The 15459-nt window shown below is 41.8% G+C and overlaps 12 non-coding genes across 12 annotated transcripts; all 12 read right to left on the bottom strand.

Annotated features, from left to right (window-relative positions):
* Window positions 1-311: 311 nt before the first annotated feature.
* LOC134938592 (U4 spliceosomal RNA) lies at window positions 312-452 on the bottom strand. Its single transcript, XR_010181121.1, has one exon. It is a non-coding gene; the product is annotated as a U4 spliceosomal RNA (small nuclear RNA).
* Window positions 453-886: 434 nt separating this feature from the next.
* On the bottom strand, window positions 887-1027 carry LOC134938501 (U4 spliceosomal RNA). The gene has a single exon (XR_010181045.1). It is a non-coding gene; the product is annotated as a U4 spliceosomal RNA (small nuclear RNA).
* A 433-nt stretch (window positions 1028-1460) lies between these two features.
* On the bottom strand, window positions 1461-1601 carry LOC134938578 (U4 spliceosomal RNA). The gene has a single exon (XR_010181109.1). It is a non-coding gene; the product is annotated as a U4 spliceosomal RNA (small nuclear RNA).
* A 433-nt stretch (window positions 1602-2034) lies between these two features.
* LOC134938509 (U4 spliceosomal RNA) lies at window positions 2035-2175 on the bottom strand. Its single transcript, XR_010181052.1, has one exon. It is a non-coding gene; the product is annotated as a U4 spliceosomal RNA (small nuclear RNA).
* A 433-nt stretch (window positions 2176-2608) lies between these two features.
* Window positions 2609-2749, bottom strand: LOC134938572 (U4 spliceosomal RNA). The gene has a single exon (XR_010181104.1). It is a non-coding gene; the product is annotated as a U4 spliceosomal RNA (small nuclear RNA).
* A 434-nt stretch (window positions 2750-3183) lies between these two features.
* On the bottom strand, window positions 3184-3324 carry LOC134938598 (U4 spliceosomal RNA). The gene has a single exon (XR_010181125.1). It is a non-coding gene; the product is annotated as a U4 spliceosomal RNA (small nuclear RNA).
* A 434-nt stretch (window positions 3325-3758) lies between these two features.
* LOC134938619 (U4 spliceosomal RNA) lies at window positions 3759-3899 on the bottom strand. Its single transcript, XR_010181144.1, has one exon. It is a non-coding gene; the product is annotated as a U4 spliceosomal RNA (small nuclear RNA).
* Window positions 3900-4292: 393 nt separating this feature from the next.
* Window positions 4293-4433, bottom strand: LOC134938570 (U4 spliceosomal RNA). Its single transcript, XR_010181103.1, has one exon. It is a non-coding gene; the product is annotated as a U4 spliceosomal RNA (small nuclear RNA).
* Window positions 4434-4856: 423 nt separating this feature from the next.
* Window positions 4857-4997, bottom strand: LOC134938596 (U4 spliceosomal RNA). Its single transcript, XR_010181124.1, has one exon. It is a non-coding gene; the product is annotated as a U4 spliceosomal RNA (small nuclear RNA).
* A 434-nt stretch (window positions 4998-5431) lies between these two features.
* On the bottom strand, window positions 5432-5572 carry LOC134938618 (U4 spliceosomal RNA). The gene has a single exon (XR_010181143.1). It is a non-coding gene; the product is annotated as a U4 spliceosomal RNA (small nuclear RNA).
* A 393-nt stretch (window positions 5573-5965) lies between these two features.
* On the bottom strand, window positions 5966-6106 carry LOC134938569 (U4 spliceosomal RNA). The gene has a single exon (XR_010181102.1). It is a non-coding gene; the product is annotated as a U4 spliceosomal RNA (small nuclear RNA).
* Window positions 6107-10571: 4465 nt separating this feature from the next.
* On the bottom strand, window positions 10572-10716 carry LOC134938627 (U4 spliceosomal RNA). The gene has a single exon (XR_010181150.1). It is a non-coding gene; the product is annotated as a U4 spliceosomal RNA (small nuclear RNA).
* Window positions 10717-15459: the final 4743 nt, after the last annotated feature.

The raw sequence follows: 15459 nt of genomic DNA, 5'->3' as shown, positions 1-15459 counted from the left end.
GTCCTGGCAAAACATTCCTGGGTGATGCCTTCAGGGAAATTGTATTTTCTGTTCCCAAGTGCTTTTTCATCTCTCACACTCTGTTAGCAAGAGTTGTAAGGAATTTTGTCCAAGAGAATTTCAATTTGCATGAGAATGCATTAAAAAAGGCTGGAATATTTCATAAAGAGCAAAGATAATGAGAAAAATCTCAAAGTCAATCTTCAAAATCAGCAACTGGAAGACACAAAGTCTTTGTGGCTCTTCACATACAGGAGTAGGAATTAAACTAGACTGGATTCAATAACTCTCTCATTTACAAGAACTAATAGTCTCCTGGGAGACTAACAAAAATTTCCAATGCTGACTATACTGCAAGTCATCATAGCGGGGTATTGGGTAAAGTTTTCAACTAACAATAATCACGCCTCGGTTAGACCTCATTGGCTATGATAATGCCACTGCACAAAGTTAAAAAGATTAGGATGGAGCAATCACCATGTGCTACATAGAACTCATTACAGCCATGGCTAGACAAATCCAGTCTCTGGCAAGGAGCAGTGGATTGTGGGAATTTATATTTTAATGAGTCCAAGACCTGGCAAAACATTCCTGGGTGATGCCTTCAGGGAAATTGTATTTTCTGTTCCCAAGTGCTTTTTCATCTCTCACACTCTGTTAGCAAGAGTTGTAAGGAATTTTGTCCAAGAGAATTCCAATTTGCATGAGAATGCATTAAAAAAAGGCTGGAACATTTCATAAAGAGCAAAGATAATGAGAAAAATCTCAAAGTCAATCTTCAAAATCAGCAACTGGAAGACACAAAGTCTTTGTGGCTCTAAACATACAGGAGTAGGAATTAAACTAAACTGGATTCAATAACTCTCTCATTTACAAGAACTAATAGTCTCCTGGGAGACTAACAAAAATTGCCAATGCTGACTATATTGCAAGTCATCATAGCGGGGTATTGGGTAAAGTTTTCAACTAGCAATAATCACGCCTCGGTTGGACCTCATTAGCTATGATAATGCCACTGCGCAAAGTTAAAAAGACTAGGATGGAGCAATCACCATGTGCTACATAGAACTCATTACAGCCATGGCTAGACAAATCCAGTCTCTGGCAAGGAGCAGTGGATTGTGGGAATTTATATTTTAATGAGTCCAAGTCCTGGCAAAACATTCCTGGGTGATGCCTTCAGGGAAATTGTATTTTCTGTTCCCAAGTGCTTTTTCATCTCTCACACTCTGTTAGCAAGAGTTGTAAGGAATTTTGTCCAAGAGAATTCCAATTTGCATGAGAATGCATTAAAAAAGGCTGGAATATTTCATAAAGAGCAAAGATAATGAGAAAAATCTCAAATTCAATCTTCAAAATCAGCAACTGGAAGACACAAAGTCTTTGTGGCTCTTCACATACAGGAGTAGGAATTAAACCAGACTGGAAACAATAACTCTCTCATTTACAAGAACTAATAATCTCCTGAGAGACTAACAAAAATTGCCAATGCTGACTATATTGCAAGTCATCATGGCGGGGTATTGGGTAAAGTTTTCAACTAACAATAATCACACCTTGGTTGGACCTCATTGGCTATGATAATGCCACTGCGCAAAGTTAAAAAGACTAGGATGGAGCAATCACCATGTGCTACATAGAACTCATTACAGCCATGGCTAGACAAATCCAGTCTCTGGCAAGGAGCAGTGGATTGTGGGAATTTATATTTTAATGAGTCCAAGACCTGGCAAAACATTCCTGGGTGATGCCTTCAGGGAAATTGTATTTTCTGTTCCCAAGTGCTTTTTCATCTCTCACACTCTGTTAGCAAGAGTTGTAAGGAATTTTGTCCAAGAGAATTCCAATTTGCACGAGAATGCATTCAAAAAGGCTGGAATATTTCATAAAGAGAAAAGATAATGAGAAAAATCTCAAAGTCAATCTTCAAAATCAGCAACTGGAAGACACAAAGTCTTTGTGGCTCTTCACATACAGGAGTAGGAATTAAACTAGACTGGATTCAATAACTCTCTCATTTACAAGAACTAATAGTCTCCTGGGAGACTAACAAAAATTGCCAATGCTGACTATATTGCAAGTCATCATAGCGGGGTATTGGGTAAAGTTTTCAAATAGCAATAATCACGCCTCGGTTGGACCTCATTGGCTATGATAATGCCACTGCGCAAAGTTAAAAAGACTAGGATGGAGCAATCACCATGTGCTACATAGAACTCATTACAGCCATGGCTAGACAAATCCAGTCTCTGGCAAGGAGCAGTGGATTGTGGGAATTTATATTTTAATGAGTCCAAGTCCTGGCAAAACATTCCTGGGTGATGCCTTCAGGGAAATTGTATTTTCTGTTCCCAAGTGCTTTTTCATCTCTCACACTCTGTTAGCAAGAGTTGTAAGGAATTTTGTCCAAAAGAATTCCAATTTGCATGAGAATGCATTAAAAAAGGCTGGAATATTTCATAAAGAGCAAAGATAATGAGAAAAATCTCAAAGTCAATCTTCAAAATCAGCAACTGGAAGACACAAAGTCTTTGTGGCTCTTCACATACAGGAGTAGGAATTAAACTAGACTGGATTCAATAACTCTCTCATTTACAAGAACTAATAGTCTCCTGGGAGACTAACAAAAATTGCCAATGCTGACTATATTGCAAGTCATCATAGCGGGGTATTGGGTAAAGTTTACAACTAACAATAATCACGCCTCGGTTGGACCTCATTGGCTATGATAATGCCACTGCACAAAGTTAAAAAGATTAGGATGGAGCAATCACCATGTGCTACATAGAACTCATTACAACCATGGCTAGACAAATCCAGTCTCTGGCAAGGAGCAGTGGATTGTGGGAATTTATATTTTAATGAGTCCAAGACCTGGCAAAACATTCCTGGGTGATGCCTTCAGGGAAATTGTATTTTCTGTTCCCAAGTGCTTTTTCATCTCTCACACTCTGTTAGCAAGAGTTGTAAGGAATTTTGTCCAAGAGAATTCCAATTTGCATGAGAATGCATTAAAAAAAGGCTGGAACATTTCATAAAGAGCAAAGATAATGAGAAAAATCTCAAAGTCAATCTTCAAAATCAGCAACTGGAAGACACAAAGTCTTTGTGGCTCTAAACATACAGGAGTAGGAATTAAACTAGACTGGATTCAATAACTCTCTCATTTACAAGAACTAATAGTCTCCTGGGAGACTAACAAAAATTGCCAATGCTGACTATATTGCAAGTCATCATGGCGGGGTATTCGGTAAAGTTTTCAACTAGCAACAATCACGCCTCGGTTGGACTTCATTGGCTATGATAATGCCACTGCCCAAAGTTAAAAAGATTAGGATGGAGCAATCACCATGTGCTACATAGAACTCATTACAGCCACGGCTAGACCAATCCATTCTCTGGCAAGGAGCAGTGGATTGTGGGAATTTATATGCTAATGAGTCCAAGACCTGGCAAAACATTCCTGGGTGATGCCTTCAGGGAAATTTTATTTTCTGTTCCCAAGTGCTTTTACATCTCTCACACTCTGTTAGCAAGAGTTGTAAGGAATTTTGTCCAAGAGAATTCCAATTTGCATGAGAATGCATTAAAAAAAGGCTGGAACATTTCATAAAGAGCAAAGATAATGAGAATAATCTCAAAGTCAATCTTCAAAATTAGCAACTGGAAGACACCAAGTCTTTGCGGCTCTTCACATACAGAGGTAGGAATACGATTAGACTGGTTTCAATAACTCTCTCATTCACAAGAACTAATAGTCTCCTGGGAGACTAACAAAAATTGCCAATGCTGACTATATTGCAAGTCATCATAGCGGGGTATTGGGTAAAGTTTTCAACTAGCAATAATCACCCCTCGGTTGGACTTCATTGGCTATGATAATGCCACTGCGCAAAGTTAAAAAGACTAGGATGGAGCAATCACCATGTGCTACATAGAACTCATTACAGCCATGGCTATACAAATCAAGTCTCTGGCAAGGAGCAGTGGATTGTGGGAATTTATATGCTAATGAGTCCAAGACCTGGCAAAACATTCCTGGGTGATGCCTTCAGGGAAATTGTATTTTCTGTTCCCAAGTGCTTTTTCATCTCTCACACTCTGTTAGCAAGAGTTGTAAAGAATTTTGTCCAAGAGAATTCCAATTTGCATGAGAATGCATTAAAAAAAGGATGGAATATTTCATAAAGAGCAAAGATAATGAGAAAAATCTCAAAGTCATTCTTCACATACAGGAGTAGGAATTAAACTAGACTGGATTCAATAACTCTCTCATTTACAAGAACTAATAGTCTCCTGGGAGACTAACAAAAATTGCCAATGCTGACTATATTGCAAGTCATCATAGCGGGGTATTGGGTAAAGTTTTCAACTAACAATAATCACGCCTCAGTTGGACCTCATTGGCTATGATAATGCCACTGCACAAAGTTAAAAAGATTAGGATGGAGCAATTACCATGTGCTACATAGAACTCATTACAGCCATGGCTAGACAAATCCAGTCTCTGGCAAGGAGCAGTGGATTGTGGGAATTTATATTTTAATGAGTCCAAGACCTGGCAAAACATTCCTTCAGGGAAATTGTATTTTCTGTTCCCAAGTGCTTTTTCATCTCTCACACTCTGTTAGCAAGAGTTGTAAGGAATTTTGTCCAAGAGAATTCCAATTTGCATGAGAATGCATTAAAAAAAGGCTGGAACATTTCATAAAGAGCAAAGATAATGAGAAAAATCTCAAAGTCAATCTTCAAAATCAGCAACTGGAAGACACAAAGTCTTTGTGGCTCTAAACATACAGGAGTAGGAATTAAACTAGACTGGATTCAATAACTCTCTCATTTACAAGAACTAATAGTCTCCTGGGAGACTAACAAAAATTGCCAATGCTGACTATATTGCAAGTCATCATGGCGGGGTATTCGGTAAAGTTTTCAACTAGCAACAATCACGCCTCGGTTGGACTTCATTGGCTATGATAATGCCACTGCCCAAAGTTAAAAAGATTAGGATGGAGCAATCACCATGTGCTACATAGAACTCATTACAGCCACGGCTAGACCAATCCATTCTCTGGCAAGGAGCAGTGGATTGTGGGAATTTATATGCTAATGAGTCCAAGACCTGGCAAAACATTCCTGGGTGATGCCTTCAGGGAAATTTTATTTTCTGTTCCCAAGTGCTTTTACATCTCTCACACTCTGTTAGCAAGAGTTGTAAGGAATTTTGTCCAAGAGAATTCCAATTTGCATGAGAATGCATTAAAAAAAGGCTGGAACATTTCATAAAGAGCAAAGATAATGAGAATAATCTCAAAGTCAATCTTCAAAATTAGCAACTGGAAGACACCAAGTCTTTGCGGCTCTTCACATACAGAGGTAGGAATACGATTAGACTGGTTTCAATAACTCTCTCATTCACAAGAACTAATAGTCTCCTGGGAGACTAACAAAAATTGCCAATGCTGACTATATTGCAAGTCATCATAGCGGGGTATTGGGTAAAGTTTTCAACTAGCAATAATCACCCCTCGGTTGGACTTCATTGGCTATGATAATGCCACTGCGCAAAGTTAAAAAGACTAGGATGGAGCAATCACCATGTGCTACATAGAACTCATTACAGCCATGGCTATACAAATCAAGTCTCTGGCAAGGAGCAGTGGATTGTGGGAATTTATATGCTAATGAGTCCAAGACCTGGCAAAACATTCCTGGGTGATGCCTTCAGGGAAATTGTATTTTCTGTTCCCAAGTGCTTTTTCATCTCTCACACTCTGTTAGCAAGAGTTGTAAAGAATTTTGTCCAAGAGAATTCCAATTTGCATGAGAATGCATTAAAAAAAGGATGGAATATTTCATAAAGAGCAAAGATAATGAGAAAAATCTCAAAGTCATTCTTCACATACAGGAGTAGGAATTAAACTAGACTGGATTCAATAACTCTCTCATTTACAAGAACTAATAGTCTCCTGGGAGACTAACAAAAATTGCCAATGCTGACTATATTGCAAGTCATCATAGCGGGGTATTGGGTAAAGTTTTCAACTAACAATAATCACGCCTCAGTTGGACCTCATTGGCTATGATAATGCCACTGCACAAAGTTAAAAAGATTAGGATGGAGCAATTACCATGTGCTACATAGAACTCATTACAGCCATGGCTAGACAAATCCAGTCTCTGGCAAGGAGCAGTGGATTGTGGGAATTTATATTTTAATGAGTCCAAGACCTGGCAAAACATTCCTTCAGGGAAATTGTATTTTCTGTTCCCAAGTGCTTTTTCATCTCTCACACTCTGTTAGCAAGAGTTGTAAGGAATTTTGTCCAAGAGAATTCCAATTTGCATGAGAATGCATTAAAAAAGGCTGGAATATTTCAAAAAGAGCAAAGATAATGAGAAAAATCTCAAAGTCAATCTTCAAAATCAGCAACTGGAAGACACAAAGTCTTTGTAGCTCTTCACATACAGGAGTAGGAATTAAACTAGACTGGATTCAATCACTCTCTCATTTACAAGAACTAATAGTCTCCTGGGAGACTAACAAGAATTGCCAATGCTGACTATATTGCAAGTCATCATGGCGGGGTATTGGGTTATCTTCAAAATTAGCAACTGGAATACACCAAGTCTTTGCGACTCTTCACATACAGAAGTAGGAATACGATTAGACTGGTTTCAATAACTCTCTCATTTACAAGAACTAATAGTCTCCTGTCAGTTCTAACCCTATGGGGGGTAGACATAGGGGCTGTATCCGTTGTACATGTACAACCTGTCAATTTATGGTAGCGGGAGATACGTTTCAACATCCCCACTTGGGCAAGACGCTCTATATTTTACATACCCTGACTTGCACCACCTGCTTTGTGGTTTATCAGCTGATGTGCCCCTGTGGGTTGTCATATATTGGTAAAACCCAACGTATGTTTAAGGAACGTATGGCAGCCCACAGGTCAGCGATTAAGTTAGCTATCACCAAGGGCACTAGCGAACAACCGGTGGCGAGACACTTTGCCATCCAGCGGCATCCATTAACCACACTTAGATACCGCATGATCGATCATGTGCCGGCCACCATACGTGGTGGTGACCGAGGTGCCAAGTTACTCCGACTAGAGGCCCGGTGGATTTACCATTTAGATACGTTCACCCACGAGGCCTTAATGAGTCGCATGGTTTCAATAGTTTCCTGTAGAGGGTCCCAGAATGATGTCGTTTTGCTCTTTTTATTTCTTGATGCCATTAAGCTACTTGTTATAGAAATCTGTGCTGTACATTGGCGGGAATTACTCTAAAAGTATATATATAGTAAGTGTATATATTGTAAGATACTAGGTAGCGTTAGTGATTATTTTTAAGTATCTATGCACTTTATGCTATTGCACTTTATATAATCATTGTCCTTAGTGGATGCTAGTTAGTAGATCATTTGATTGGTATTTCTAGTATATATACATATATTGATGTACTACAATATCTATGACGGTAAACGTATATGGTCTAGCTACCATGTATTGCATACTATACAGCATGCTTCATTACAGCCATAAGTATTTTGTTTAAATGTTAGTACTATACATGTGATCATTTTTGGCATATTCATATGTTATTTCTTTGTATATGATGTTGGCCCAGATGCTTGTAGTATGCATTGATACCATGCCCCCCACCTTTTGTATTTTCAGCGGCACGTCTGTTGTTTTTATTGTTTATGGTGTGTTGTAACTATGGTGACGGGGAGCACGGTACGGGATGATGACGCAGCATTACGTCATCTCCAGGCGCGCTGGACGGAGCGGGCGGCGTCCCGTAGCCCGCAGCGTGCATTTGCACATGGGTGATGGTACTCTTTAAAAGGTAAGATCTGTATACTTGTTTGATTTGACCTGAGGAAAATGACGGAATAAAGTCATTGAAACGTTTTATACTACCTGCCTAAAAGCGCCATTATTTGAGACACCAGGAGTGCCACGTCTTTCGTATCTATATATATGTATGTGTATATATATATATATATATATATATATATGAATATCTGGATATATTAATATCTTGAAGATTGAAATAGATAGTAATATCATGTGTGGGATCATATTGTTCAGAGTCACGTGAACATTAATCTGGTGGGAATAAGAACATTGTTAAAACTTACCTCATTAATATTATATTAATAATACCAGATTTATGTTTAATGTGATGGGTTTAACTGATCATGGGGCGGGAACTTAGATGTAAACAACAGAAACCACATCCCAAGTCCTAGCCATCGCCCACTTCTTGAACTAACCAATAGTCCCCGGTGCAGGACATGTCCCACCCCCTAACCAATGGAAGAAGAGCACACAGTGTCTATTGTATTATGCCTTGACCTACTGAATAAAGAGCGAGCTACAGGCCAGGTCACTATCAAAGACTCTGAACGCTATCTACCTGATAAGTGGAGGACCGGATTCGGGTTGCGCTTGCGAATATTCTCACGTACGTACATTCTCTGTAGCCATTATTATGTTTAGATTTACTTGTTAGCCTGTAGTGTATAAATTGTATTGTTTTTATCTTTTGGAATCAATCCACGGAGGCCTTAGAACCCTGTGGTTTCAACTACAAAACAGTGTTATGTTTTCACTTTCCTGCACGGGCTTTAAAGTAGTTTAACCTGTTTAAGGTGTATAAGCATTGTTAAGGTGTACGCACTGCGGATACTTTGTATCACCAGCGCTACTTAAGGTTTAAAGGTATAACATCATTACAGTACTTTACTATTAAGGGTTTAAAGTGTAAGCATATCATCACATTATATCGTTAACAAGGTTTTAAGGTGTATTAAATGTGTGTGCGCACGCTGTGTGTGCTTTGTACCCACAGTGCGGCGTTTGTACGCTGAGTGCGTATACGGTACGGGACTCTGTGCGCAAATAGCGTACGAAGTATGTAGCGTGAGCTAGCGACCGCAGCAGCTCCATGGTAACAGTGTATTTAAAGGTATAGCTTTGCGGTCTAAGATAATATCAACATTATCAATAACTATTTGTGAATAATGCTACATCACCAACATCACCAACACATTAGAAGAATTAACCAACTTACAATCACAATTAGCTAGAAGACATTTCAGACAACTAAGGACAAAGCACAGATGTTTTAATTATAAATTATAAAAAAATACAACTCACCATCCTGCCTTGGGCGATCCGAATCCCGGACATGAGTCGCACCAACCACTTCTGGCGGAATAAGAGTACGCACAGGCTCCTCCCAATCCCGATATGACGCTCGGAAGGGGTGTCCACCCCCTGTTTGGTGGGCTGATTTAGCCTCCTTAGACATCTTAGCCTTGACACGCCGCTTGATGTCATAGAATCGCTTACGACACGTGTCCTCGGTCCTCCTCACCACACCCTCACTATTAACTGCCGCAACTACCTTCCCCCACAGAACACTCTTCCTGCGTGAAGAGACCTTGGCAGCATCATGGCCAAACAGCTGACGATGATGTCTCATCAGCTCCCGCACCAATGCCATATTCTCTGTGTAGCTGAATTTGACATTGCGGCCCGTCTTTGTAGTGGTGCGTGGCTGCGGAGCCACAGCACCATCACTGTCACTATCACTCAAGGCCGCAGCAGCAACCTCCCCCTCCTCCTCACTAACCTCCTCCACCTCACTCACCTCCTCCCTCTCACTCACCTTCTCCACCACACTCACCTCCTCCACCTCACTCACCTCCTCCACCTCACTCACCTCCTCCCTCTCACTCACCTCCTCCACCACACTCACCTCTGACTGGGACATATTCAGAACAAATAACACTGAGAAAAAAAAACACTAAACACACTCCTCCACTACCACTACACATCACACACCAAACACACACACACACACACACACACACACACACACACTCACTCACAAACAATGACGATATACTTTAAAAAAAAAACAAAGACAAAAAAATAGACAGACTTTTAAATAACTACACAACAAGTATGACAAGACTACTTACACACACAGTACAGCACTCAACAATCGCAAAGAAACTCCTCAAAACCGCCAAAAACTCCAAACACAACTTCCTCTCACCTCTCCATTAGCTAAACCCACGAGGTTTGGACAGTTTGGGGCGGTTTTATAGTAATGAGCACAGACACTCCTCCATCACGAATCAAACCAATCACGGACGAGTGACAAAAACGAAACTTAGAAAAAAAAACGCGGTCGGGAATGGGAAAACACTACCGTAACCGAAAAATGACGCAGTCGTAAAAAAACCTGACAACACGGCCGCAAAACCACAATATCAGCCGCATTCTACCTTGGAAAACCACGAGTGACATCGACATCGAAAAATGGAAATAATCAAAACACGACAGCATAGTAAATGAGGCGTAATAAATTCAAAAAGTGGCAAATTCACACATTCGATGTCATTCGTGTTTGAACTTTAACCTCATTCAGAAAAATAAGATTTTTAGTAAATATACCCCCAAGTCTTTGTGGCTCTTCACATACAGGAGTAGGAATACAATTAGACTGGTTTCAATAAATCTTTTATTTACAAGAACTAATAGTCTCCTGGGAGACTAACAAAAATTGCCAATGCTGACTATATTGCAAGTCATCATGGCGGGGTATTGGGTAAAGTTTTCAACTAGCAATAATCACGCCTCGGTTGGATCTAATAGGGTGGCTATGATAATGCCACTGCACAAAGTTGATAGGGTTTGGATCGAGCAATCAGCATGTGCAACACAGAACGCATTATACAGGTAGGTGTTCTACCAGCAGAATGACAACTCTATCAATAAGGTTTTTTTTGTGTGGATCATATGGATCCCTAATAAAAATAATAATAATTTAAGTCATGTGTTCTTTTTTAAAATACTTTTATCTGGGATGGCCAATAATTTAGTCTCTGTTCTGGTCATTTAAAAGGGCATGACTGAGGAGACTGAGGTCCTAATTCAGATCTATTCTCCTCCTAACATCTTATTCTCTCACCTACAGGTATTCAAAATAATTATTCCAACTCTCAACAGCAGCAGCACAGTGATCTAGGATACTATACTCTGCATTGTCTGTTTGCATAGGTATTCTGGAGTTATTGTTTTGTGCAGAATTTAGCCTGTTTAATTGTTAGATATTTGGGGAATTTGGGATGTCCTCCTCCCATATCATTATTTGTTTGTTTTAGCTTTATTGCCCACCAGTGGGTGTTGGGCAATGGGTGGGGTTGTAATCAGTGAACCTATACCTTACACATGTTAATGTTAGTTCATATTAGAGTATACTTGGCTGATTAAGCCTGACTGATTGATCCAGGGTGTAGGACTCGAAGAGAGGAGGCTCAAAGGGAGCAGATATATAATTTTAATATCAAAGCCTGGACTTAGCCTGGACTTAAACTGGACGAAAAACTGAAAAAACCCCCACAAACAACAACAGATGAACTACTTAACAATATCAACTGCATATGCAAATTTATCATCCTCCAACTTTCACTCTGTGAACACTATGCAACCCACTTGCAGGAAATAACATTAGTAAGATCTGATTTCCAACCATAATCAGGATTACAAAGATCTTCTTTGGAAAATTGTGAGTTCATCTTCTCATCTAAAAACACTTGAAAAATCTAACAGAATTATCATTGCTTCTTAACCCTCACACAATCCTTTCATTTCTTACAGCCCAAATACATTTCTGCACCCAGTTTATCTACGCTTTTGACTCATTCCATACTAAATCTACACCCATTGAGACTACACTGCTTTTCTCACCTGCATTTCTGCAATTCTTCTGCTCTGATTCCCTTACAGTCTCCACTCCTACTTCCACTTTCCCTCAACCTATTTACCTACTTCACACTATGTCAAGGCTTTCTTATACTCCCCACATCACCCAGTGTCTACCTAATAATGTATCTTTATCCTTCCCCCCTAGTCTCCTACACCTCCTCCTCTGTCTCCCCTCCATCCCTCTGTTTCCTTCCCCCTCCTTTCCTGTTACCCCACATTCATTTACCTCAGCCCCATGGTCCTGCTACCCCACAACTCAGCCCTGCTCCCTCTCTCCCTTCCCTGTCACCTGCCCATATCCCCATCCACATCACACTGACCTCCCTCCCTGCCCACCTCCTGCAGTTTCCCCTCCTAACTCAGGCACCCGTACCATCACTACTCTCTCACCATCCCTGCCCTCAAAGTTAATTTCACCTCATCGCTACAGCAACCCTGATAATCTCATTCACATCTCTCCCACAAACTCATACCCCCTATCCTGTGCCCTCTGGAATGCCAGATCTGTTTGTAACAAACTGGTCCCCACTAATGACCTTTTCATTTCCAAATCCCTACACCTACTAGCCATTACTGAAACTTGGATTACGCCCTCTGACACTACTTCTCCTGCTGCTCTCTCTGCTGGGGGCCTCACATTCACCCCCCTCTCCCGACCTGGGGGTCGCCATGGGGGTGGTGTTGGGGTCCTTTTACCTTCTAGTTACTCCTACCAACTCATACCACCAGAACCATCCCTTACATTCTCAACATTTGAGGTCCATGCCATACACCTCTTCCAACCAGTACATCTTAGAGTAGCTGTCATTTACCGCCCCCCTGGCACTGCTTCCAAATTCATCGACAACTTTGCTTCCTGGCTTCCTCACTTCCTCTCTTCTGATATTCCCTCCATTATCCTAGGCGATTTCAACATCCCTATTGACATCCCCACACAATCCCCTGCCTCTAAACTCCTTAACTTCACCTCTTCACTTGGTCTCTCCCAGTGGACCTCCTCACCCTCCCATGTGAATGGGAGCTCACTGGATCTGGTCTTCACTCACCGCTGTGATATTTCTGATTTTTCAAACTCCCCATTTCCCCTCTCTGACCACTACCTGCTCTCCTTTAACCTATCTCTCTCGACTTGCCCATCTCTACCTCCTAAGGCTACCATCACTAAGCGTAACATTGAAGCTATTGACACTACATTCCTTTCCTCCCTGTTTGACTCACTTCTCTCTCCTATTCTCTCTCTCTCATGCCCTGAACAAGCCACTTCCACATACAATGCATCCCTTACTTCTGCTCTTGACTCTGTTGCTCCACCAACCACTATTCACCCTCGCAAATTAACACCTCAACCCTGGCACACCAAATGCACCAGATATCTGCAAAAATGCTCACGTACTGCTGAGCGACACTGGAGGAAATTGCGCTCTAAGGCAGACTTCCTCCATTTCAAACTTATGCTCTCATCCTTCAGTGCTGCACTTTCTCTTGCTAAACAGTCATACTTCAAGAACCTCATCTCCTTCCAGTCTTCCAACCCCCGGCGCCTCTTTGCCACTCTCAGCTCACTCCTCTGCCCACCTCCACCTCGTCTCCCTTCCTCACTCTCTGCTCTTGACTTTGCCAATTACTTCACATCCAAAATTGACTCCATACGTCAGGACATCACATCACACCAGTCCATCAGTAACCAGCTTTCTCCTATCCCTTAGCAACACTCCCCATCCATCGCACCTACTCTGTCATCTTTCTCCCATGCATCTGGAGAGGAAGTCATGGCCCTCATTCATTCCTGTCCCCTCTCCACCTCCCCACTTGACCCTATCCCCTCCCGCCTCCTCCGCTACCTCTCTCCTTCTGCTTGTTCCCATCTTTCCCACCTTCACAATCTATCCCTCTCATCAGGCACTGTCCCCTCTGCCTTCAAGCATGCACTCATCTCTCCTATTCTTAAAAAACCTACACTTGATCCAAACACTCTCTCCAACTACCGACCCATCTCTCTCCTCCCTTTTGCCTCCAAACTCATTGAGCGTATTGTCTACAACCGTCTTACTTCCTTTCTTTCCTCACACTTACTGCTTGACCCATTCCAGTCTGGCTTCCGTCCTCTCCACTCCACTGAAACTGCCCTTACAAAAGTATGCAATGACCTCCATGCTGCTAAATCTAAGGGACACTACTCTATACTTATTCTACTTGATCTCTCTGCTGCTTTTGACACTGTGGACCATCCTCTCCTACTGCAAATTCTTCACTCCATTGGTCTACGTGACACTGCCCTCTCTTGGCTGTCCTCCTACCTTTCTGACCGTTCTTTCTCTGTCTCCTCTCATGACTCCACCTCCCCCTCACTTCCACTAACTGTAGGGGTACCCCAAGGTTCTGTCCTTGGTCCTCTTCTCTTCTCTCTCTATACGTCCTCACTAGGTAAGCTCATCAGTTCTTTTGGTTTCCAATATCATCTCTACGCTGATGACACCCAAATCTATCTTTCCTCTCCAGACCTCTCCCCTGCTCTCCTCACCCGTATCTCCAACTGTCTCTCTGCTACCTCTTCCTGGATGTCTCAGCGCTTTCTTAAACTTAACATGTCTAAGACCGAGCTGATCATCTTCCCTCCCTCCCGCATAACCTCACCTCCTACAATCTCATTATCTATTGATGGCACTACTATCTCCTCTAGCCCCCAAGTGCGCTGTCTTGGAGTAATCCTTGACTCCTCCCTCTCCTTCAAACCACACATTCAGCACCTCTCACAAACCTGCCATTTTCATCTAAAAAATATTTCCAGGATCAGACCCTTTCTGACCCAGGATGCTACTAAGACTCTTATCCACTCACTGGTCATCTCCAGACTGGACTACTGTAATCTGCTCCTGACTGGCATTCCTGACAAATACCTCTCTCCACTGCAATCTATCCTCAATGCCGCTGCCCGGCTCATCTTCCTCACCAAACGCACTACGTCCACCTCTCCTCTCTTACTAGACCTTCACTGGCTCCCCTTCCCTTTCAGAATCCATTTCAAGCTTCTCACACTCGCTTACAAAGCCCTCACCCACTCCTCTCCCATCTACATCTCTGACCTTATCTCCCTTTACACTCCCACCCGTCCTCTTCGTTCTGCTAATGCACGCCGACTCTTCTGCCTACGGATTACTTCCTCCCACTCCTACCTCCAAGATTTTTCACGTGCTGCACCACTTCTTTGGAATTCCCTACCTCTCCCCCTCAGACTCTCCACCTCTCTACAAAACTTCAAACGGGCTCTCAAGACCCACTTCTTCACCAAACCCAGCCAAATCTCATCCTAACCCTCTGTTCTACGCTCTCTATGTACCCCAACTGTGTCACCCCTGTCTGTCTACCCCTCCCCTTTAGAATGTAAGCTCTCACGAGCAGGGCCCTCTTCCCTCATGTGCTTATCCTTTCTTACTTTAATAATCTTCAACTGCACCAATTCCATAAGTCTTCTGCCACCTGATACTTATTCCAGTGTCATCTGCTGATGTAACTATATTTATTTACCCTGTACTTGTCCTATACTATCATCAACTGTAAGTTGCTGTTTTCCTGTTTGATTATTTGTTTATGTACTCTGTAATTGGGCGCTGCGGAACCCTTGTGGCGCCATATAAGTAAAGGATAATAATAATAATAATAA

This window comes from Pseudophryne corroboree, chromosome 6 (genome assembly GCF_028390025.1).
Source record: "Pseudophryne corroboree isolate aPseCor3 chromosome 6, aPseCor3.hap2, whole genome shotgun sequence".
Classification (NCBI taxonomy): Eukaryota; Metazoa; Chordata; class Amphibia; order Anura; family Myobatrachidae; genus Pseudophryne; species Pseudophryne corroboree.
The sequence above is the reverse complement of the archived record's forward strand: the minus strand, read 5'-3'. Positions and strand labels throughout refer to the sequence as shown.